The following is a 24,039-nucleotide window of genomic DNA, read 5'->3' as shown; positions in this document are numbered from 1 at the left end:
AGCTTACAGGTTCATGTCTTTTCATTCCTGGAGATTAGAGAAAGCAATCTGCTGTGTAAATAAATTTGTAGGTAAGTAGTGACTGATGCTAATGTCTAGCTGAGCTCCACTTGCTCTGAATCCATGGGGTCACAGTAGTGGCTGAATTTGTCTTCACAGTTTTTTGTGTGTAGCAGATGTCTTGAAACATTAGTTGGTGCAGTCACTTCTGAATGTGATCTGGGAATGAATACTGGGAAACGACATGAATCATTTTGGAGTTTTCTTGACTGGGAAATCTGTCAGCTGAAGGGAAGACAAAACTGTTCTGCTTGGTTGCTATTTTTTTCAGCTGAAGGGAACACCTTCAAGGCAAGCCACCATTTAATTTTTCATTATCTGTCTCTAAATAGAATAGCTCACCTCTAAGTGCCTTTATTCTCAGGAGATACTTTACTTTTAAGGTCTTGTTTGGTACAAGACTAAAAAGGGACCTGCAAAGAGCAGTGATAGTGGGTGAGGGTGTTGGTTAGTTTATGGGGAGCTCAATTACACCATTTTTACGTCATGCATCCCTTGGAAGAAGTCTGGTTCTGGTTACAGATTGCCATGTCAGCTGGAGCTCCTATGGTGTTTTTCAGGATGAGGAAAGGGTGACTGAACTGAAAACTTGCAGAGGATAAAGTTATTACAAAATGGTGTGTGTGATTCAGCATAAAATAAAACTGAAATAACACCGGTACTATGGTGGAAATGGATGACTACTTAATGTTTCTGTTACCTTTCTTCTCTACAAACAAACAAATCAAAATTGTTTTCAATGCTCAGTAAAGGGTGTCCTAGGAAATGACATGACTTATTAACTTGTTGAATATTGCAGGCCTGGTATTTTTTGATTCCAATTGTTTTTGAAAGGCACAATGGCTGATAAGTTGTAGGAAAAACATTTGAAGTAGTTGAGGATGGTAATATGTTCAAATAGATTGCTATGGTACTTTGAGCCTACCAAAGTATAAGTGAAAAACTAGAAACATTATTTGATCAGCCCTAGCTTTGACCTTGCTGGAAGAAAATAAGAGAGCCAGGAGACAAAGTGAGGAGACTGAGCAGCTAGAAAGAAATTGAATTTTTCCCTGAATATACTAAGTTAGCTTGACTGTGTTCAGCCAGCTGATAAGCATCTTTATATACAAAGGCATGAATAACTTTGTAATGCCAATAGGCAAATTCTGTAGATAGCCTAGTACTTAGTGATACTTGGTATATAGGTCTTGCCTGTCTTTCTTCAGTGAGGAAAAAAGAAAAACCCTAACCTAAAGAGAAGATTATCTTGTAAGATAAATTTTTCTACTGCTTTCTACTGTTTTCCCCTTTTATGTTAAGGTTGCCTTTGCAGATCTCTGAAACCTTGTTTGGAAGGCAGTCCCTGAAAGTACATCAGCCAAGAGTTTTCTTCCCTGCTGATGAGCTGTTAATGATTTTCAAGGTGAAACTTAAATATAGATTTAAATACAGATTTTTGAAATTTTTACTTAGACAGATATATGGATATTTATATTTGAAACTCCTGCCATGTATTAATTCTTTTTGCTGGCTCTGCCTTGTACTCTGATTTCCTCAGTCCAAGGCAGAAAACCTAGTGTTTTGTTTCAATGTGCAGGAATCAGGGATAAAATGGATGCTTTTAGTGAGGAAGCATTGTGTGTTATTTATATTTTATGACCTAATAAAGAGACAGTATGAGAAATTAGCAATATCTCTTTGCCTAAAAAGAATATAATTTGTGAAGACCAAATTATGGACTAATTTTGCAGCATTCCTTTTGAAGGCTGATTCATGTGCTGCGTGTTGCCAAGATTAGAGAAGTTCTTAATGCAAAATGATGTGAACTAAAAATATTGTACCTTATCAAAGGAGGAGAATGGGAGTTTTGAATGTATTTGGTAGAGTCTCTGAGGACTTGAAGATGTGAGTTCTGGTATTTTTCTTTTTGAAACAGCTAAACTAGTGAAATTGGGCAGTCAATTTTATTGACTTTACTTCAGAGGTTTAGGAGATGGCAATATTTAAAAGCTTGTATTTTAACACTTTACCGGAATATCCAGAATTATATGCAGTACTAATTAAAGCTGCAAGGTGTTGTGCACTGATTTGATGTTGATCTGGGCTTATGATGTGTAAGGAAATTTGGAACCTAAGAGACTGTGCTGAAAGTGTTGTTTCAGGGTGGTGCATGCAGCCACGAAGGTGCTGACTACATTTTGTACTTACAGCAGTGACCTTCTGCACTCTCTGCTTTGGACAGGAACAGCGTGGTGGTTGTAATAATGAAAAACTAATAAAATATGCTTTAGTAGCTGTTCTGAGTGGCTTAAGAGGTGCAAGTTTTTCAATGGGCAGCTATTATTCATGCTAGCCTTTAAGTACTGAAGTCCATTTTGTGCAGGTTTTACATGCTAAAACTTGCTTGTAATTGAAATTTCCTCAAACATGCTACTGGGTTTTTTGACTTAGAGTATTTATTTATGGGGTAAGAGGTGGGTTTGTATCTCTTCAAATGATCTAAAATGTGCTTTTTGTCATTGTGCTAATCAGAGATGTGCCACTTCAAGGCTGGTGCTTACAGTTACTATATGTTGCAGCTCTTTTTCTGTGTCACATATATCAAATAATTCTGATTTTACCCTGTCCGTAGAAAGTGATCATGAAAACTGTGATTTCAAATGCAGGGAGACAGGGAATGTCCAGCCGAGAACTTGATAAATTTTGTGGTCCATGAGCTGTCAAAATGGTCATCTCTTCTAAGATTATTGCCTCCAAAGCCATAGACTACTCCACCTCTTTCTCTCCTTGCCACTCACAAAGTAATTGACTGGTCCAGTTTGTTTGTAAATTATGGTTGTGGTGATGGTGTGTGGAAGAATGTTGAGAAGGACTTCGGATTCAGCGTGCCTCTGTCTCTTACCATGAGCATTAAATAATGCCTGTCTCTTGAACCACTGGTGTTAAAAAACTGTAGATAGTATCTTTTCTATCTGAGTTCATGCTAGGCAAGAAATTATCTAGGACCAACATTTGAAGGCACTATATGACTAAGTAGCTTCCCTGACTGACAGACAGAAGGGGAGTGGATTATTGAGCCAGAAAGTCTTTGTGGTCCTTCAGGGAGACCCAGTCCTGCTGCTGAAGACAGACATGTCGTTTGGAGCGGTTTACCTTTAATTTTATTCTTGTGATCACTGGTTGTGATAGCCTTTGGATGGTCACTGAGTCTCTAAGTTAAACCAAAGTTTGAATCCCAGCATCTTTTACATGTTTTAAGTCTGAATAATATTCAGCCACTGTCAGATTAGTTTAGCTTCTCTGGCAAACTTCCAGGGAACAGGCACCTTGATTATTCCTGCTGTGGAACCACTGGCCCTGCTGCCTTGCGTTTCCAGGTACTGGCTGATATGTACCACAGGGTTTTACTGCAGTGTCCTGCTCTGACTGTCCCCCGTGATTTACATGTTATGGCTCCTGTGCAGAGCCAGTGGTGCACAGATGTGACAAAAGGAATTCTAGGCTGTCACTGCTTCACTGATAGGTGAATGCAAGATATATACCATCTCCCCTGGAGGGGAAAATAACAAAATCGATATGCACATCTCCTCCTGGAACTTCTTATTACTTCTAATAGCCTTTCCAGAAGCCTGGTGTGTTCAGTTTACCTGGCCTTGTTTTTCCTTTGCTAGAAACCAAATGCTTTCCTAATAGCAGTTTACAACTTGTCTCATCTCCTGACCTTCTGTGTTTTGCAGTTCTATGTGGAGCACAGATGTCTGTGCATTACAATAACTACTGCAATTAAGCATAATTATTTTAGCCAGTAACCGTTAATTGCTTTGATAACTTAGGTTTTATTCAATTATTGGCAGTTTTCAAGGCTTTTCCATCTGGGACCAGACTCATAGGTTCTGATTTTCCTTATTCAAAGAGATTGAAACAATCAAAAATAACTCTAAGTAGGTGTAGACACCATTTAGGATAGATTTATAACACATTGATAAAAAGGACTGGAACTAATTGGTTCCCAAACTGATAGGGAGGTTGGTTGCTGTTGGATTTCTGGAACATTGTTCTCTAAGACAAGAAGGGTACCAATGAGCTGTGTCAAAGGTGTGCAAGAGATCTGTCCAAGAGGGAACCAGCCAAACCAAAACAGTGCACAGTTCGTGACCACAGAAATTGTTTAGCTTGCCAAAGTTTGATGTTTTTTTTGAAAAATAGGCCTATTGCCAAGACTTTATTCTCTGTTTTTAAAAATACAGTCTGTGGCTATAAAACAAAATGAAAAATTAATTCTATTCAGCATATGGGGACTCTTTGGAATTGGCAGTGCATACATTCCTCAGTTCCTTTTGCAAGGGTCTCTTGTGGCTGGGTTTTGTGTGTCATGTGGCCCAACCAGTGTCTTTGGATGGATTTGGTCTTCAGTGCTGAATATGCTCACAGTGTAGGATTACAGTGTATAATAAATATCATATTTGTGAGTGCCGTGTGAGTAATCTTTCCACAGCTGTCGTCTGTCAATTTACACAACATTGGCAGCCAGCTGCACCTGCCTGGTGGAGCCTCTGGTAGTTCATTTTGGGCACAACAGCATCCTTGTGCAGGGAAATTGTAGGTCAGGTTTTGAGGTGATGGTGGAGTTGTAAGGTTATTTCAAGAAGATTATGAAGATGGGATAAGAAGCAGAGCTGCTGATGCTCAAGGGAAAGCAAGAAAGAAGGGGGATATGTGGGAATGAATGGAATAGTTGGAGCTGTATACCTTCTATTGCTTAGATAGCTGTTGGGACTGCTTGCACATGCTCTCTTCCTTGATGCCAAGGTATTTGACAACAGAAAGGAAACTAAAGAGCTTTTAGCTCTGTGCCAGTTCTGTAGAACCTCCCTAGAAAAGAAATTACTTGGAGATTTGTCTTCAGAACATGGTATTTTTGACTTGGCTATTTTTCACATGTAGAAAGTAACAGTTAAGTTTGGTTTGCTTTCACTGACATAGAGCTGTTGGAATTGGCTGTGGTATGGCTGTTTTAAATTACAGGACACAGCAGTGACCATTGCTTGAGGGATAATTTCAAAAAGAAAATGAATGTGAAGGTAAAAGTAGGAATGTAAGGGCTCACAGAAAGATAGAGCGCAGGTAAGATCCATCTTCTCTTTCAGCTCAACAGTTGAGAGGAACTGGATCAGGAACTGTTGAGAGTTATAGTTCTCCATCAGAAAAAGATGTCAATGTTGCTCTCTGAAGAATAAAAGTTCCTGATTTAGAGACTGAAACTGGTTTCTGAAGCCCATCTACTGAGGGTTAGGCAGCTTTTTTTTTTTCCTTAGACTCCATAGGAGTATTAAAATCCATCTGACAGGCTTTACTTGCTTGATTGTATAAGGGTCATACCAAGAATTCTTTTTTTGAGAAAGGCCTTTACATGAGCATTAAAAGCATAGAAGATTGTCGAGATTAAAAAGAAGATCTCTAGAACTACTTTTCTGGCCTTGTTTTTATACATCTTTGCAGCAGTATGAAATGGTGCTGTGTTAACTGCAATTTGGACAAAAATATTTGTTTCCAAATATCCAGTGTTCAAGATTCCTAGGGAACTTAATGTTAAAATAGTTTCCAATAAACAGAGGAGAGGTTTTGAGAAAGAAACAGAAATGTCGCAGACATCTTTTTGTGAAAATCTTTTCTTAGGGTTTTTTTCCCTTCTGAGAAGCTGAGAGGCCTCAGGAACAAAATGTAAACAATGATTATCTGCTGCTGTGGAATGCAACAGGTGCATCTGGGATTGGTCTCGTGTGGATGTTTGGAATTTAGTGACCAGTCATGGCAGAGCTGGCTCTCTCTCTCTGTTAGAGACAGCTGCTTTTGTTATCCTTCTTTTCTATTCTGCTCTTAGCTAGCCTTCTGAGGAAACCTTTCCTTCTATTTCTTTTTAGTATAGTTTTAATGTAATATATATATCATAAAATAACAAATCAAGCCTTCTGAACATGGAGTCAACATTCTTGTCTCTTGCCTCATCCAAGAGCCCCTGTGAACACGGTCACAATGTCTTGTATGTGCCAAGTATAATTTTTTCATTAAATTCAGTATATGTATTTCCAAATAATAAAAGCTGCTGGGTTGTTTTTGGTTTTTTTTTCAGGAGTGGAGGAAGAAACATACAACTCATTTCCTGAAGCCACAGAGGAAAATGTTCCAAAAGAACTGAAAACTGTTAGAACTGTGGACTTTTATAGTTAACGCTTGGTATTTTCTTAGAGCTATTGTTCCTGTGAAGGAGATAGAAATAAAAGGAAAATTAAATCTACCCTCTTCCCCTTGCTTCTTAAATGCATCTTGGAGCTTTCTAGTTATTATATGTCTATAGTCAAAATATTTTTTATTGGTGTTAATTAACTGTGGAAATGCTGCATAAAAATTACAGCTTCTGGGTGAGATTCTAGAGCTACTGAAAAGAAACTAAATATTTAATTCTCAAGAAATGTTAGGGGTTACCTAAGTGACTTTGGGTTTTTTCTCCTATTACTTGCACTGCTCACATGTTATGAAAAGAAAGTAGTGTTTGGAGTCCGTCCAGTAGATTGGAAACCACAATAAGCAATGGCATCTTCCATCTTTTTGGGTTTTTTTGGTTTAACATGGTCAGGTGATCTTCACATCTGCTCTCTAGATTTTTCTCAGCTTCAACAGATGAAGTAGCACCATCATTGTCCCCCTCCAACTCTTACTCATCTTCATCCTCTTCCCTGGCAGCCCCATGAGATTCAAAGGCAGAGATCTGGCATTGCTGGCCAGGTGCCCATCAGGTTGTTTTGACAAGGAAGGAAAACTGAAGATTTGCAGGGATAAAGATGTGTGGTCAGGGATAAAAAATGAGTAGGTATAAATGACTTGCACTGAAAACTACTCCTGGTTGCTGTGCATGCTTTGAGCAGTTGTTAGCTTGGTTTCGCTCATCACACATGCCTCACTTTCTTTGCTTTCTTCATTACTAGTGCTTGACTGGAACTAAATACCTTTCTAATTAATGAAACTTAAAACTAGTTTGCTCGAGTTTCCTTTGCATATACCTGAGAAAGAGTACAAAGTCCTTTACATGATTTTTTTTTCCCCTGGAAACAAAGACTGGTTTTTCTCTGCCAGTAACTAGTCACTGGTTGCCATGTTCTAAAAATTAGATATCCAGTTCCTCAGAATTTACCCCTCCCATCTCTAAAGACTGTGTTCTTTTATCAGTATAGATTTTCCATTACTCACTTAACACCTCCTTTGCAGGCTTCTTCAGGCTTTTATGACCATATTTTAAATGTCTTTCAATTTCCAGTAAGCTTGAATAAATGTCTATTGCCTCAGTCACTGTTAGCAAATAGCTCATGTTTAGTGGTAAAATCAGTCCTAACACAGTAATTTTGGCAACAGCAAATGTTTTATCTTCACTTGTCCCAGCTGATCTTCATTGTGATTGTGTTTACTTTTATTCTGTTGGAAAAAGCCCCTAACAAGCTCAAACCCAGCACAGACTCAGTTATAAGGGGCAGAGCAAGTTCTGTGCCTCATCTTCAGAATATTTTATACATGTCCTGGTAAGACCACAACATGCATTTTCTAATGATAATTAGCCACAATTTCCTGTCAAGTGTGCAGCAACCTTGCTGGGCAGGAGGCTTTAGGAAGCATCCACTTCTGCTCTGCCTTGAGGTTCCTCACCAGGTTTGCTTAGCCTGTGTACTTATTGCAGGCATCATATCAAGTCCTGCCTGGTGCTTTGAGGAGGTTTTTGAATTTTCTGTTACTGATGGTTATGTTGAGTGCTGTTTCTGCTAGTACTGTTAAAAACCTTATATTTACCTGGAGACATACCAAACATTTCTGCTGCCCAGTGTTGTGAGCTTATCTGTGCCATGGTCAGCAGTAGATTCTAGGCAAGTGTTTAAGGAGTTATGCATGATATTCTTATTACTGAGTGAGTCCTTCTGGCTCCCAGCAATCATATTATGACCCCTTGAGGACAAGGGCCCTTTCTGTCAGGGCATGTTAGTCACTGTGTGTCCTGTTCACTGATAGGCTTGTCATTGTTAGTCTGACTAATCACTGGAGCTGCTTATCTGTCACTCATACAAGGTAATGGCTTTCCCAATCTTATAGAAAAATATCTTCTATCTGAAAGAGCTGCAGTGTGAATGTGATTCCTTCTGGTGCCCACAGGCTTCTGGGGGATGGACTTTAGTCTCTAGCAGCATCCTGTACTTGTACTCTAAAGCTACATACTTGGATCTGATAACTTTAAGTTTTCAGTTGGTAGATGTGTGTCAATTCATGTTACATTATTTGCTGTGTTGTCCTTGCACGAGTAGGTCTGAAAACATGCAGGAAATTCAATTCTTTTTCTAAGAAACCCCCCCAGGTTATTACTGAACACAGTCACTCCAAGACCCAGTGCCTGTAAGTGTAAACCTCCCGCTTGTGGGGGGGAAAAGGTACTCTGCTCTTGCAGATGTTGCCTAATGAAGCCTCTGATTTGGCCTTATTATCACGCAGAGCAATATAGAGACGGGGTGCCTGAAGGCTAAGCTAGCTCAGGCCGGTAGCTGTGGGCCCAACCCCATAGCAAACTTGGTGATGATCAGCTCTTATAGTGATGGCAAGCTCTTAGGATTTCAGCTCTTGCTTGCTAGGTAAGTTTGCCCCGTGCAGCAGATGGCAGAGAGAGGAGAAGCAGAGGCGCTGGCTGGTTCCACAGAGATGGCTTTATCGGAGAAGTCTGTGAAGGGTCCCAGGGACAGCTCTTCTTCTGTCAGATGGGGTACAGTGTGCCCTTTTTATAGGGTTGGAGAGAATCCAAACTTAACCAATGGTAAAGGTTTAGTGGAATCCAGATTTGCCCAATAGTAAGGTATAGTAGGGGAAATGTATTTAAATATCTGTGTATAGGCTTTGCCCTGGGAGGTCCCAGTTGTCCTTGATGGGCCGTGTCCTTCATTGGGCTGCAGCTGTGACCATTGAAGAGAACTGGGATAAAAGGGGGCGGGTTGGCCAGTCTGGCAGAGCCTTGGAGGAGCCCTTAACTGAGAGAGAACAGCATGCACCAGAAGGAGTCTGTGAAGATCTGCAGCCATGAGAATACACCGAAGAGGTATGGACTTTAGAAGTCTGAGAATATCATTATAGGACTCTAGAGAAATAACAGAACAAGAACAGTAAGGGTTAAAGTAACACTGCCTTATAGGGTTACAGAGATAGGCTATGGGGCGGGGGTTCAGGGAGACAGGAACTTGCTGCCTCAGCATTCCTGTTGTTCAGAGTCTCCAAGGTGCCCTTCCTAAGTCCATGGGGTTTACTACAGTTGCCTATTGAAACATCTTAATTGAAATGATCAAGAGAAAGAGAGGATGTTTCTATCCCTTAGCGAAAATCTTAACTTTTTAAAATCATGATTCATTATTGTATTTATTCACTGAAACAAGACATCCTTCTGCTCAATATAATGATTTTAGTGGTGGCTAGCTTAGGAAAATACAAGCATTTCTCAGATGCAGCTGTAGAATAACAGGACCTTAAGGTACAGCTGTGCCTCCAGCTCTTTAGCAATTCCAGTCTGGCTGCTGTCTGGAGGTACAGGATTTCATGTGCCCCCTCAAAAATGTGAAAGAATGCATCTTGTTTAAAAAGATTTCTTCCCCTTTTAAGAAGTGATCTCTAAAGAGACCACATTTGTCTCTGAGATTTGTATCTGTGTATGTTTATAATAGATTTATGTATCTATATGTATCTACTCATGCATCTAAAAGCGTGTTTTTTAAAAGAAAAATAATGAAATATTCAAAATCATCTGTTTATGGAAGAATAACTTTTCAAAGGTTTTTGACTGTGAAGTTGTGAAACATTCCCCATTCTCAAAAGCTTGTGTACATACCTGCATGTGTCTACAAACAAAAATATGTTATTCCCACTGGTTAAGCACTTTTTAAAAGTGTAGCAGAATAGTTAAGCAAAGTAGCTGTAAATATTTAGGCCTCATTTTACTCTTTTTTATCTTCTGAAAATTGTAGATTCATATTAGCATGTTCTAATATAAGTGCAGTAGTGAATGTTTTTCTGTTTTAACATGGATTAGTTTTGACTTGCTGAAATGATGGGAGCAAAAGGTGTTCCATGCTAAAATGCCTGTTTCTGCTCCCATGTGAGGAGGAGGGAGAAAAGCTGAGAAAACAGTGTTGACTGTGTGCTGCAGTCACCAATTCTCCCAGCTGCAGAGTAGAGGAAACCCTCTGGCAAGTTATTTGACATCTGACAAAGGCAGCCAGTGAGTTAGGATGTCTTGTTTTGGTTGATGATGTTTTTCTTTTCTGACCTTATAACTAATTCACCTTTTTGAGAAACATGTAGTGTGTGAAGGCAAAAGGTTGGTTTTATTAATCTCTTACCTGTTCGCATGCAGAACCAAGGGCGAGGTGGTGCTGACTGAAAGGAAATCTGCTTTTTCTAATGAAAAATAAGATAATTCATTTTCCTGCTGCTTTTCTGGATGTGCTAGTCTAATGTGAGAACTTGAGTAATCCTTTTTAACGATAGGTATATTGTCATGGTGCTTTTAGGGACAAAAAATATAAATCACTATTATTAGAAGAGTAGAAATGAAAAAAATCCATTGTTGGCTGTCTGTAATGCTGGCTCTTCTTCATGATATCAACATCCTCTAGCTGACTCATGAGTAGTCTATACCCAGGGTCTGCTTAGAACATACACAGGTCTAAATCCAGAATTACTCCACCAACCCATGGAATAATGAAAACAAAATCTCACAGCCAAATGAGGCATTGTGGGAATGCTCAAGATGCAATTGCAGACCCTGACTACAGTTTTTTCATTTCATTTTGTAACTAAATCTGTCATAAAGAATGCTCTTTTCTCTTCCTTTGTTGTAAAAGGCACTTATATGCCTAATATGAAGGACTTGTTCAAATAGGCTCTGGCCTTGACATGCATTGGAAAGCCTTGCACAAGCTGCTGAGTGCCCTCATCTGTCATTGGCTTTTTTAGGAGTTGAGGCCACTCATCTTCTGCAGTGAACAAGCACTAAGTGTGGAATTGTCCTTTTCCTTACCCTTTCTGTCTGATCCTATGGACATGCTTCCATAATTGCCTGAAAATAGCACTGGACTGGAAAGAATTGAGGATAGCATACAGCTTGAGATGCTCACCTGTTAACAGTAAGTACTTGATAATTGGCTCCCAGGATTTTTTTGTACTGTATGGACCAGCAGTTGGATGGAAATGATTGCACTGCTGGGCAGACTGTGTGTTTTGTTGGAAGGATTTTTCTATATGATATAGTGGCTTATCTTAATATAGCAATGAATTTGCATATATGGTACTTTTATAAAGCAGTGTTTGCTTTCAAAGCACTGTTCAGGAGCCTGAGAGTTTTCTGTGTGTTTGCAAACAAAAGGAGACAGTAGGATGTAAGGGGTTCTGGGGCTGGAGTTTGATCCAGCTGCATTCCCCTGGGTGGTCTTACAACTCTAATATGGGTGAGTTTTGTAGAAATCAACTGCTAGGTCCACTTAGGGCTTTTGAAATTCAAAGCTGCTTCTTCAGAAACTTGGAGAGTGAGACACAAATTAATGGCTAGTTGCTGAAATGGTTTAGGCTTGCAGGAAATAAGTGTGAATTTCTCTTGAAACCACTTAAATGGGTGGATGATTTTCACTCTACGTCCAGGTCAGTGCTAGAAAACTGTATCTTATTCTGATTCGTTTAAACGAGTTTTCAAAATTTGCACAAGTCAAGGAAGGAACCAGGAGATTTGACAAAAAGTGATTTTATTAGGTGCTTTCTCTAATTAGGGAGATGACAATAAGAGAGCAACTGGGGAATGGAAGCCAGACAAATCAATCTGATCACTGACCCAAGTGTGGTGAGATATAGCATGTGCTTAGTTTTAAAATATCACAAGGTGCCAGACTCAGTACAGAGACCAGTGAGTGATTAAAGGGCAGTGTCTTAGGATGGATCAAACTAAATGATGTAGCACTTCCTAGTCAGCTTATATCCCAGGAATTTGTACAACAGTCACTTTGAGAGGCTTCATCTGTTGGGTACCATAAAGGATAGCTTCATTGACAAAGACAAATCTCTCTTGAATCTCATAACCATGTTTCAAAAGATGTAATTTATAGACATACTATATAAAACCAAAGCAATATGTGTGCTGTCAGGACAGAAGGGAGTGTATCCTGTATTTATTTTTTCTTCTTATATCATCCTAGAAATGAATAGGTTTCTCATCTGAAGCAGATTGTTGACATATGAAATCACAGTTTAAATTTTGAGAGCTAGTTTGCCAGTATAAAAAAAATAGTCTTATGATGAAATGTATTAAGCATCTTAATAAGCACCGTTGCCAGTTTTCTGCTCGTTGCTTGAATTAGCAAAGGTTTCAATAGGCTGCTAATGTGGTGTGTGAGAGATATGTCCCAAACAGGACTAATTAAGACATGTTCCTATTTTTATTGTTGGAATCTGACTTGGCTTATGGCTTGGCATGGGAGAAAAGTAACTTTCATGTTTTGGAAGATCATCTGAATGCCGAACAATTAACTCTGGAAGTCGCTTCCATGAAGTAAAGACTGATTTGTTAGTATTTGTTCACTGCTCTCAGGGGCACGTGCATGTCTGTATATAAAAATATTTATAGTTTAGTGGCAGACACTCATTTTAGTTCAGATGTTCATAAATTATACTACCTGTATAAGAAGAATCTTCCCTATGAAATTGCAAAGAATGCCTCCCAACCTATTTGTGCTCTAAGTCTTAAGTAGTTTAGGAATAAATTTTCAGCTTAGGGAGAAAATATGGTTCATTCTTCCACTTTTTCAAATTCAGATGCAGGATAATAAACCATTAGGCATCTTAAGGGCATTTATTTTCTTTGGTCTAGCAGTGTAGTTAGTTATTCTGAACTGAGACACAACCTGGCCTTTGCTGGTGTTAGTGAAAGCGTGAAAGTCTTTTCCTTGGTGGACTTTGGTGTGGTTTTGTGCAGTGTGGGTAGGTAGCTTGTTCTTTTGTTGTCCCCCTGCCCCCCGTTTTTTCCCCTACCATATTGCATTGGTTATAGATGGCCAAGTTATAGCAGTGATGTGTTAGGAAGATGTATTCAGGAAGTGTATTAGGAATGTGTTTTGCTCTTTGTTATAGCAAGATGTATTTAGGAAAGGGAGGTGTGAGAAACAAGCACTAAAGTCAGGGGAGAGAGTCTGCTGCAGGTGGAGGAGACTGTGCAGGGGCATGTAGATATCCTCTGAATGGTGTGAAGCTCGTGGCCAATCCATGTTGGAGCTGGTTCCTTTGAAAGGAGCTGTAGCCCATGGAGAGGATCCACACTGGAGCAGGTCTTTGATATCTGCACCCTGTAGGAGGGGCTCCATGCTGGAGCAGGGGAAAAGGCATGAGGAGGAAGGAGTGGCAGAGAGGAACTCTTACAGGCTGCTTATAACCCCATTTTCTACCTCCCTTGTGCCACTTAAGAGGAGTGGACAAGGAGGTTAAGTAGTTGAGAATGAAGGAGTGTGAAACTGTACCTTGGGAAGAAGGGGATTGGAGGAAGCTGTTTTAGTTCTTGTCTTTGTTTCTTATTGTCCGGCTCTATTGGAATTGGTGTAAACTTAAATTCATTATCTCTGAGTTGAACCTGTTTTGCCTGTGATGGTTATTGGCAAGTAACATCCTTGTCTTCATCTTAACTCATTAACATGTAAATTTTATTTATTTTCTTGCCCAGTCCTGCTAAGAGGAGGATAGATATGATCCCCTGTGGGAAGCATATTTTGCTAATACTTCCATGTTTGAAGTCCTCAGACCTTGAGCTTGTGTGTATGGGCTTTGTGTCCACTTTGCAGATAGTGGCCAGATGTGCCTTTGCATCCTGTGAACACACTCAGTGTAAGAAGTTGCTTTTGAAGGCAGAGTTGGGAAAGGGGCTCCATGAAGCTGTGGTCAGCAGTGTGGCTGGGCTGGGGAGCCTAGTGTATGACAGGGCTTCTAGAGAAAAGCTTGGCATTGTGCCAATCCCGGTCCAAAATATTTCTTGTGGAATTTGGCAACTTGGTCACTCACCTAAAGTATCTGTAGAGTGGGTTATATACTTAGTTTCTGCCCTATTCGAGCCTGGGAGGTACTTTCTTCCAGAACATGAGTGGGGTTCTGGGAGAATGGTTATTCAGCATCGGTGATGAATGTGTATAACAAGTATTAGGAATTTATGTACCGTTCTTCATTAGCATAGGAGGGGACTTTTGATTAGAAATTTTGGATTTCTTTGAGGATTGGAGTATTGTGTACTGATTTTTGTTTTAATTGCAGATCACGATTTGTAGCAATGGTGTTCTTGAGGAAAACACCCCAACAAAAAACCAACAAAAAGCAAGAGAACAGTGTATTTTTATCATGCTGCTTAATGCTTTTTTTCTGTTCATAGGTTCTTCAGACTAATTTTGTCGTTTTCTTTTCACTAAAGGAATAAACATATAGCTTTGGCTTTTTTCAGTTTCTTAATGCTTATGCCAGTTCAGGGCTGGATTTCATCCTCAACTGTTATTTGCTATATATGTGTGAATTTGGATTAATTGCTAGTAATATAAAGAAAGAAGGTACCAACCCACCTATGGTTCATTTCCCCATATCCTAATATTCCCAAATAGTAGTGTTGATACTTAAGCAGATTTGTAAATTACTTTGCAATCTAGTCACAAAAAAAATACACTAAGAAGTACAATTATGTTTTTGCATCCCAGTAATAGTTCCAGAGGGCCCATTATATATTCTGTTGATCTAGCATGTTGACATTGCTGCTTATTTTTGAATATGTGTAGGAATTTATTTAAAAATGGATTATTGATCAATGGTCTGTAGTGAATTCTCTAGGAAAATCATTAGTGTCCATTGTGTAAATCTTGTGTAGCTTGTGGTTTAATGATCCTGTGGAGGTAACTGTTCCAGTCTGTTAGGTCAGTTCATCCCTGCAACACCTCAATAAACTCATTCTGCTTTTGTGTAGGAAAAGTTGCCTTTTAAGATTGTTGTGATGAACTGATTTTTAAAAATTATCACGTAGAGAAAAAATTAGTTTACAGATGACAGCATTGAAAATTAAAGTAAAAGCTGCTGTGAATGCTGAAAGTTTCTTGCATTAGAAGTCATATTTCATAAAATTATTGATATGTCCTTTTTTTCCCCCTGTAATCTAAACAATGTTGTGGTAGCAAACTTGCATGGCACATTGATACTGTGGTAAATCCATATGCTTGTTTCATTACCCGCCCTAGACCTCAAGGGATTTATATTGGCCAGAGCGAATCCATGGACTCAACTGCACAGATGTAAATTAGAATGCTGTAATAGACCTAATTCCAGAGAGAATTATGTAAAAGGTGGTGAATATTTTGAGACTCCTCTTTTAATGAATGAAATTTTGTTAAACCAACTGCATTGTTAGGCTTGAGATTTTGTAGACGAGTTTAAAGAGCAAATCTGAATGGTTATGCTGTCAATAGAAACAAGCTTTCCTGTAATATATGTGGAAGCTTAACATAAATTAAGTTGTTGCAGCATTTATTGCAAGTGTAATGTGTTATTAATAGTTGGCAAAAACAGCCTGAAAGTAAGATTTCAGATTGGCTTATAAATCAATAATCAGAGAACACCATGCAAGGTAGAAATAATAGAATAATGACCTACTCCTGAATTTTGTATATGAATTTAATTGTAATGCATCTGTGAAAATATTATTTGAGTTTTCATGGCATAGTTGTATGTGAGTTTTGCCATATAAATATGTGAATGTATCATAGAATCTTATCTGCATCAGGCAGGCATACATAATGTATTTTCACCATTTCATTGCTGTAGAGTTTTAGTATTTTTCTCTCCAGTTTGATATTTTAAAAATATTCTTACAGAATGAGATTGCTTTATATGTATTTAAGCTGCAGAGTCTTCTCTGATCTGTTAGAATATGAAGTTTCTGTGTGTGTATGGTTCAGCTTTCTGTAAGTCAGTGATCTCTCCAGGGCATCTTGAAATAAAAGTGTCTCTTCTAGCTAAGTATGTACTTATTGTAAACCATTTTTTAGCAGTCATTTTAATTTTCTAGAGCATGCTCTGTGTCAGTTTAAAGATGGAGCAACTGAGTAAGTGCTGCTGCACAGTGTAGCATAGCTTCAGGATTGAATGTCACTGCTCCAAGTGGGTTTTCTCTGGCTATAAACTACAGCTATGATGTTAGTTATGAACACATTGTGCAAGCTGAGGACCAGGTAAGTGAATCTATGGCCATTAAATATCAGTCAGTGTTTAGTGAAGAACTCAATTTGGTTGTGTTGAGAGAAGAGATGTTGCCATGTAGGCTTTGAATCTGCATTCGTGTTGCATTATTTTCCTGTTGCTGCAGTCTTGCATTCAGGTCACTGAGACAATCTTACATGTTTCAAGTCCCTTCCTTACCTTTGGTCTTTGTTTAAAGAACCAGTTTTGCTCCCCCTTATGTTACGCTGTGAAGGCATTTTTGAGTGTGCGGTTGTTTTGGTTTGCTAATTTGAGGTTTTTTAATTAATGCACTAATTAATGTGTTGTGTTTAGTGCTGGCTAAATGCTAGTGCACTTATTAGAATGTACTTAATAATTTTCTGCTGTGAGATAGGATTAGGAGAAAGGCAAAGTGTCCTCAAAGTGGGCTCAACGTGTGTGTGTATATACATACACATATATATATACATATATATATATATATATATATATATATATTTAGTCCCTCATGGAATCTTCTAGATGTTCTAAACTTGAAAAGGGTATAAAGAAAACTTTATTAATAAAAATTAAAAGAATTATAAGAATTGGGATAAAATTTTCATGGTACTTCTCTTTTTCTCTATAACTTTTTTTATTATTAACAATGTCTAGAAATAATTTAGTTAGTTTATTACTTTTAGAATAGTCTTTTTTAGGTTACTTAGGGAGAGGAGTCTCTCTTGTCAATTTAGGGAGACTTCTCTGTAAGAAAAGAGTTTCTTTGTAGCTTTTAATTTTTACGAGTAGCAGCTGCCTAGAAATCTTGCAATTGTGAAGCTTCTCTTATTTTTTACAGCTTTGTTAAATAGCTGTGTTTATGGGCTATGTTAACTTATGGGGTATTATTTTAAGGATGAGCTGTTTAAAAGTAAAGGGTTTTTTATTTAGCTCTGAGATCATCTTTATCTCTGGAAAAAGAAGTTTTTTTCTTTCCTTAGGGTAAAGGGTCTTTATCACTCTCTCTCTCTGTGTTCAAACTTCTAATGGGATCACAGCTACTTTAATATCTTTTTGCCTTAGCATAGATACTTTGGTTCATATTTATAATTTGAATGCTTCATCTTTCATAAAAGTACAAGGAAAAAACAGTCTGATGTATTAATTATGTATTTATTAATAGCTTTATAAGAGGATTCTGGCTTAGAATTGAGGCATCTCTTTGAATCTTTTTTATTTGGGACTGTTTCTTCACCGACTTTAGTGTTTTCATGTTGTTCTTCTACATGTTCTTGCTCTGTCCTTTTCTCTCACCTAAGAAAAGATTCAAGTTTTGTATTGAGTCTTACTTGTATACTAAAAGAGTTAATATCTTGCCCAGGGCTTACAGATAGCCACGTGCCCCGGGCTGGGCTCAACTGTTTGGAGCCAAAGCTGTGGCTGGGCCTGCCCAACACCAATGGGGTTCGGCTCTGTGGCAGAGCCCGCCTGGCCTGGCCCAGCTGAGGGGTCAGGCCAGCCTTGGTGCTTGTTCTTAGGCCAGAACAAAAAAGAAAATTCCCCAAATTTTTCATTTTTAACGTGTGTGTTCACAGGAGGTTGTTTAGCTTTCCACTAGTTTAATGAAGTATCAATATTTAAAACGACTCGCTGGTTAATTTTATTAGGCACAGAAAAAGCTCTTAACAGCTCCTCTTCAAAAAATGCTGTAAACTCTAGCCCTAGAAGCCTGCTGAGCATGATCTATATATAATGCCAGTGCAAAGCCCTGTGCCAGCAGAAGCCCACCTCTCCTTGGGGTAGCAAGGGCACACTGGGATTTGGTTCCCAGGGCTCTGTGCAGGATCAGAAACGTCTGGATGCTGACTGTTGCTGCAGTCTGCTTTCCAACAGTACTTGAAAATGCAATTTATAACCATTGAGGAGTAAGAATCATCAGTTTCCTCTATCTTTACTATGAACTGTATGACTTTACATCTCTTATTTCCCTTCTTGACAGGATCCAGGCAAGCCCTACTGCCCTTTTGCCATTTGATTACCTCCATTTTCTTGCTGCTTCTTCTTGCCTGCTCCAGATATGACTGACGTTTTCTGCACACAGTTAAAGCCTTTTCTTCCCTTCCACTGCTGTTGGAGTCAGACATTTCTTGTAATGTGTTCTCAGATAATCCATTCTGTCTCCTGGTTTTCCTCTGTGTCTGCTTTCACCTCTTGCTTAATTTGTTCCATGCCTTCCTTTCCTTTAGTTTTTTCATGGTGTAAGCAGGCTTTACCCCTTCCTCTTTTGTGTCTGTTTGTCCTTGACCTGCCTGCTTCCTCAGCTGTGCCCAGTACTTGGATTGATATCTGAAGTATTGCTCTGTTTACAGCGTTCTCCAGTTGCATTTCCATCCCAGAATCCTCCCTGGGCCTGTTGCTATTCCTTGCACTCTACAGAACAGGCTTTTATTAATCACTGAATAAACTCTTCTAAATGAGGGATAAGAAGCATCTCTTGTTCATGTGACTGACTGGGGGAGAAAGGAGCCTCGGTCAGAGGGTGAGCTGGTGTTGGAAGCAACAGACATTTTCATCTTCTTCCATTGATTTTATTCTTTTGAGGGATTAATGGGGTGCTGTACCTACCGTCAAAGCATATATGAGAAAAATGTGACTTTAAACTGGATATTCTTCAGTGCTAAGTTGCATCTAGACTTGCCTCAGTACCTGTTTCTCCAAAGTGCGCTTTCATCTTGCCTTTCAAAGACCTCTTCCTGTGCATTTAGCCATGAATTCAATTTCAGTGAGCATCAAACAGCTGCTTAATCTTTTATGTCAAATTCTTTCTCCCATTGCTTTTGATGGCTGAAGCAAACATCAGTTTTCTTCCTGTAGCTCATGTAATTTTTAGCATTGCTTTCAACAGCGATGTGTTTATAAGTATTTGTGTTCTGGCTATCTTTGTGTTTTACAGATTCTTTTTAAGATAGACAACTCTTTCCCACCCTGTATCACCCGGAAGTTTGGACTGGAATAATCTAATTTTGCATTTTCATTTACTGAAATATCCTTCTCCTATTCTTGGTAAAGAAGGCATTTGGTTATATCCATTAGACCTCTTGCAAAACCCATTTTCTTCAGTTGTTATCTTTTTTTTGACCATCATGCTTTCCTTTGCATCAGATTGTTGTGTCCTTCCCTTTGTATACTCTTTGTTTTTACTGTGAAGATTTTTCTCAGTCTCCAGTACCCTGCTTGTTCTTTCCTGAAGTTTTCTTTAAAATTCTGATTCTGAGTTGCGTCCAGCATACAACAAATATGTTCATAGATCTGTCAAACCAGCAAGGAAGTATCAAAAGAAAACACTTAATAAGAAATCTAATCTTATTATCATACCCAAAGTTCTGCCTTTACAAATGATCTTTGCTATAATGCCTGCCAGAAATTCACAACAATAATATTTTTTAATTTAATATTCATTGGTTTTTGTGCAGTCTGACGCAGGCTTGCATGTCTGTGGTGTGTAAGCTCTCCAGCTTTCTTGTTTTTCATCTCTGTTCTGTATCAGTGGCTAATATCATAGGGTCCTGTGATCCCTGACCTGCATTTGTAACCCCTCGGGTGATAAATGTCAACTTTTAATCTGAGCAAATCCCTGAATTAGTGTTATCTAATAGAATTAGCTCCGTTTAATTTTTAAAAACTTGTTGAAGCAATTGCTGTATTATAGTTGTGTAATAGATAGAATTGTATGTGTTACAGTTACATAATTGATGGTAATCAAGTATTAGTCTCCTTTGCACTAGATAATTGTCTAGATAACTGTATTTAACAGAATGTTATTGAGCATCCCCATGTGGTTCTGTCTCAGTTCAGCGGCTCTTACTGGATTTTGTGCTGCTCTGTGGTCTTTCTCGGAGTGTGGGGTCTGTCAGATGGTTTTGTTGAACAGCTTCTCACATGACTGCAGAGAGTCCTGGGAATGAGTGTGCATTCTTTATTTGAGAGAAATTTACAGGATCAGAACTTGATTAGCTTTCCATACTGTGCTGTTGTGGAGGACTTGGGTGGCAGTTCTTGAAATGCAAGCTGTGGTTTTTAGAGAGGACTCTAAGAGCTATCTGGTTTGGGTTAGAGAAGACCTCATAGCTATATTGGAGACAAGAGAGACTTGGAAATGCTGTGCATGAGTGCTGTGGTGGAACAGTCTATGACTGAGTAGATGGCAAGTGAAACACCTGGTATTTATCTTATTAAATATTAGCTTTTAACACATGAAAGAAACCTGGGGATGGAGGAAGGCTGAGAATAGCAGTCTATGTGCATGCTGCATTAAGAGATGGCTGCTGCTGCGGCCCATGACGCCGCACTGAAGGGAATAATGGCAATGTTGTGCTTTGTGTTTTGAAGCTGGCATTGACTGTAGCTCAAAAAGCTTCTTGGTCTCTGAAACTTTTTTGCTTCACAATACGTGCCAGTGAAGGACCTCTTAGGAAAATAAAACTGAGTCAAACCCAGCACAGAAGTGGTCCTTTTGATTGTTAATATGAACTGCAATATTACTCTAAGAGAATATGCTGTCAAAGAGTTAGAGATTGATCTTGGCATTTCTTTGTGGCTGAATAATTAGCAATCAAAGAAAGTAGCCCCCACAATTTTTTAAGAAAATTAAGCACCTCAAAAACTTAGGGCTTGCATCAGGTTTCTTCTGTTTCAGGCAGTAAACTAGTTTGTGAAGATACTGTTGCTAAGCTCTTCCTTCACTGGAAGTGATCTTTGCCTGGTATGAAGCATTATTCATGTTTCATTGTTCTGTTGTATGGAGAGTGTGGTCTGGCTGCCAGTCTGTGCATGCTGGGCTTTTCTATTGCACCAGTTTGTCTCATTTTAGACTCTAACCTCGCTTTAAGTTGCTTTAAATTTTGTTTCTAAGGGAAGCTGTCAGTAGATGGCAGCAGCAATCTCCTCACCTAATAGTTTTAGGTTACCAGCCAAATGAACATCTTACATTAATGTTAACTAAGCCTAAGGAAAAACACTCTACTCAAGTAATTCAGCGCGGGCAAAACTTCCTTTTATTCTTGGCCTAAAGCAGGATTTTGAAGCCAGGGGCTGCTGATTAACCTCGGTTTAGGCTTTTGTGAGCCGGCTGATGAGCGAGGCAGGGAAGCCGAAGGAGTCTTAAGCACAGCTAGAGACATCTTGCAGCTGCCAAGCGATTGGTGGCATCAGCCCTAGGAACTTGTGGGTGGAGCCGTTCCAGATCTGCGGGCTGGGCTGCTTTCCCCACCATGTACTCGTTATTGTAGGCTGTGTTTAGCACGAGTGGGAGAGGGGCTGTGCTTATACATACACGTGCGTTTCAGGGTGCTGCTCTTTAAATTCTATCAGCGATCCTCACTAGCTCCAGTGCTTGCACTGCAGTGGCTCCCAGGGCTGAGAGCAGGCTGGTCTCGAGGGCCAGGGGGTCCAGCCTGCCATACCTCTGCCCCTTCAGGAGCTGAAGCATCAAGGGTTGTTTTGTTCTGTCCATATCCTTTCCTGAGAGGGCTTGACACAGCATGTGCTTTATGGCTGCTGGAAGGGGCCTCAGGGAGGGGCTGTTGTACTCCTCTCAAGGGCCCAGCTGTCCCACAGATGCCATGGTCTGGGTGCTGTAGGGATGAAGGATAACCTCTTTGAGTTGTCTCGGCACCAGCATGGGGATATAATGAAACAGAGGAGCTCAGCAGTGAAGAGCAGCCATGCTTCAGGCATCTGGTTGTGCCAAGAAGAAAAAGGCCGGGTTTTTTACCCATCTCTCACCCTGAGATGAGATTTTCATTTTTCCCCAAAGAAGCTGAATACCTCTGATTTATAAGAAAGGCTGTAGTCCTACCCTACCCTCACATTTGGGAAACATGGTGCCCTCTCATTCCCTATCTCCACTGAACACCATTTACTGTTCCCATTCTTTTTCTGGCCAGCCCTGGGAACTGAGCTGAATTTTCCACAGTGCCACCTGAACTTATTTGTGAGTGGTGAGAGCTAATTTTAAGTGCACTGTTACAAAAGTGGCTGTGCTTTGACAAATGCATACAGTTTGCACTTACCAGCACTGAATTTCATTTAATATTTGAACTGTGTGGGGATATTGAGAGCCTTTAGCTCTGCCTTCAGTTATCACCTTGTGTCATACTTTGATGCTGGCACCATACACATTGTTGTACCTGGGCTTCTATTAATAGAAGCTATTTGCCTTTTATGCCTTTGCAGTGGAGTTTTTCCAAGCTATTGGCCAAGGACTTTATAAAGACTTTTTTAAAAGGATGTTAATTAATGCTACACCAGTGCTTTTGACTACTCTGTGACATGTGACTTCTACAAAACCTGTTAACTCTTTATCTTTCTATTATTTTATTTTTATTAATTTGTCTTATTTAACTCTGTATTATAATTTCCACCCATTAGTACACCACAGTGGAGTTCCTCATTAGAAAGCTTTGAAATCTGCTATTATGTGCCTGCTTCTAGAAGTTTAGTAATACTAGCCACAGGCAAGGATTGGCAAGGATTTGGCTAATATCCTATTAGCCAAAGTAGCTTTTTAGGGTAAGTTAAATACTCTTTTTGACGTGGAATTTGTTATTTAGATTAATAAATGAAAAAAACTGGCATACTTAGAGCATTTTTCTAGCTATCTAATGGAAGTTCAGAGGGAGTGAAAGATGCGGGAAACCATGTGTAGCTGAAATAATACATGTTCTATTTTCCTTTGTAGCAGGAAGGAGACAATGGCAGATTTTATACATCAAAACAACTGCTTGGTTTGGGAGAGTTTGGTTATGTGCTCTTGTGGGTGTTTTTGTTTTTTCTATTTTTTTAGCCATCTTTTTTTAAATTTAGTGGTAATATCTTAGTGGGTTTTTTTGGTACTGTGTTTTCATTTTGTGTGGTTTTTGGTTGCTGGTTTTGTGTGTGTGCTGGTTTGTTGAGGTTTTGGGTTTTTTCATGACATGGATCTGGCTTTTTGGCTTACTTGAGTTCTCAGACTTTGGCCCCCCTCACTGTTTGAAATGTCTGCCTGTTATTGAATGTATCTGTAGACTTTTGCCATTGACCTTTTCTTAAGAGCAACATTTATAAGACTAGAACAAAAGTGGAACCCAAAAGCTCCTGAAACAAAAAGGGATATCTATATACTCTTTCAGAAGGGTATAAAAGCCTTCCTAATATAAAAACATTCTGAAGTATTCCCATGAGGGAGGATATGCCTGAGGATTAGCCCTGACGTCTCCTTTTTTCTCACAGCCTTACACTTGAGTGCTAATGGATCAGCTCTTCAGAGAATTGCAATGAATTCTATTTCTGTTAAGTGCATTGCAGATACCAGTGCAGTATGGCATGTGAGTGACAAGCTCCTATATCCTACCCACCACAGGTGGTTTGGTTTCATTGGAGTAGAGATCATGGGATGCAGCAGTACTGCTTTTTTGGAGGAGTCATTTGGATGATGTAGGTTTATTGATGTGCTACACAGCTGAAGTAGAAGGAGAAAATAATAAATTAACATTTAAATAGCCAGGAACACACCACCATTTCAAAGTTACTTGGTGGAACCGCTTTTAGCTGACACACCCTTTGATTTTTATGCATAAGTCCTAGATACATAGAAAGCTTAAATAAACAATTAAACTGTAATGGGACATTTTGATGATTAATGTCAGTGTAGCCTAAGATAATAATGGGATTCAGTGAGATCAACCT

General features: G+C 39.2%; 1 protein-coding gene across 4 annotated transcripts in view; it reads left to right on the top strand.

Moving 5' to 3' along the window:
• The window catches only part of INPP4B (inositol polyphosphate-4-phosphatase type II B), a 291,680-nt gene that overhangs the window by 29,245 nt on the left and 238,396 nt on the right, over positions 1-24,039 (top strand). Inside the window, exon 1 of one of the 4 annotated variants that reach the window (XM_066549473.1) lies at positions 16,246-16,346. The exons of the other annotated variants lie outside the window; for them this stretch is intronic. The gene's annotated coding sequence lies outside the window, so the exon portion shown is untranslated. Of the gene's footprint in view, positions 1-16,245; positions 16,347-24,039 lie in introns of those variants that run through there. 4 annotated transcript variants of the gene reach the window in all.

This window comes from Molothrus aeneus, chromosome 4 (assembly GCF_037042795.1).
Source record: "Molothrus aeneus isolate 106 chromosome 4, BPBGC_Maene_1.0, whole genome shotgun sequence".
NCBI classification, from domain to species: Eukaryota; Metazoa; Chordata; class Aves; order Passeriformes; family Icteridae; genus Molothrus; species Molothrus aeneus.
This window is presented reverse-complemented; position numbering and strand designations above follow the sequence as displayed.